We start from the raw sequence: 881 nt of genomic DNA, 5'->3' as shown, positions 1-881 counted from the left end.
TCTAATATATTTTGTAGCTAAAATATATTGTCTTCGTCCACTTGTATTTGTCATGTTGCGCTTTTTGAAAGTCCATTTGACTAATTTTCAAAGTTAAATCAGATTGTATTAATTCGATATTTAAAAAAAAATTAAATATGCAAAATCTATACAAAAAGTACTATAAATTGTAATTTTTTGCCTATGAATATGATAAAAAAAAACACATTGTAAAATATTAGTTAAAATTCTTATAGTTTGACTCTAAAAAGGAAATCATAACAATTAAAAGTGCATAGAGAGAGTAATAAATAGGTAATTAAATTTCAAGAAGTTTAAAATAAAAGGTTGGAAAAAAGAATTAGATAGACAACATATATTGAAAATTGAAAACATATAAATAATAAATGGGCCCAAATGAGGTCAAACTTTTTGGCTAATAAAGTAGTAGGTAATTAATTGTGTTAAATTGTCCAATAATATAAATTTTAAAGGTACAACCATAAAAGAAGAATGTACAACACGATCAAGCACATATCATCCAACACTTGTTATGTTTTAAGTAGTAGATATTCCCACTTATTATATATAGTAATATTATAATATATGACAATATATAGATAAGTATTACTTTCTCTATCATAATTTGTTAATTCTACGATTTGATTTTGTACAAAGTTTAATTAATAAAATAATTTATTTTTTTAAAAAAAATGATGATAATATAAAATAAATTATAAGTATTTGATGATAATAAATCATCTTAAAGGTGTGTCTGGTAGGAAGGAAAATGAGCCAAATAAATTCAAGATCAAAGTCCAATTTTTGCTCCATTTTTTCTATTATAGCCTACCCAGTCGACTAAGAATTAAAAGACTTGGTGAAATAATTCGTATAATATC

The 881-nt window shown here is 23.0% G+C and overlaps 2 protein-coding genes across 2 annotated transcripts in view; both read right to left on the bottom strand.

The window, feature by feature from the left end:
* LOC107062459 (serine carboxypeptidase-like 17) overlaps positions 1–881 on the bottom strand; it is a 22625-nt gene that overhangs the window by 16403 nt on the left and 5341 nt on the right. The gene's annotated exons all lie outside the window — the stretch shown is intronic.
* The window catches only part of LOC102593169 (serine carboxypeptidase-like 11), a 15059-nt gene that overhangs the window by 9235 nt on the left and 4943 nt on the right, over positions 1–881 (bottom strand). The gene's annotated exons all lie outside the window — the stretch shown is intronic.

This window comes from Solanum tuberosum, unplaced genomic scaffold (assembly GCF_000226075.1).
Source record: "Solanum tuberosum cultivar DM 1-3 516 R44 unplaced genomic scaffold, SolTub_3.0 scf00226, whole genome shotgun sequence".
NCBI lineage: Eukaryota > Viridiplantae > Streptophyta > Magnoliopsida > Solanales > Solanaceae > Solanum > Solanum tuberosum.
This window is presented reverse-complemented; position numbering and strand designations above follow the sequence as displayed.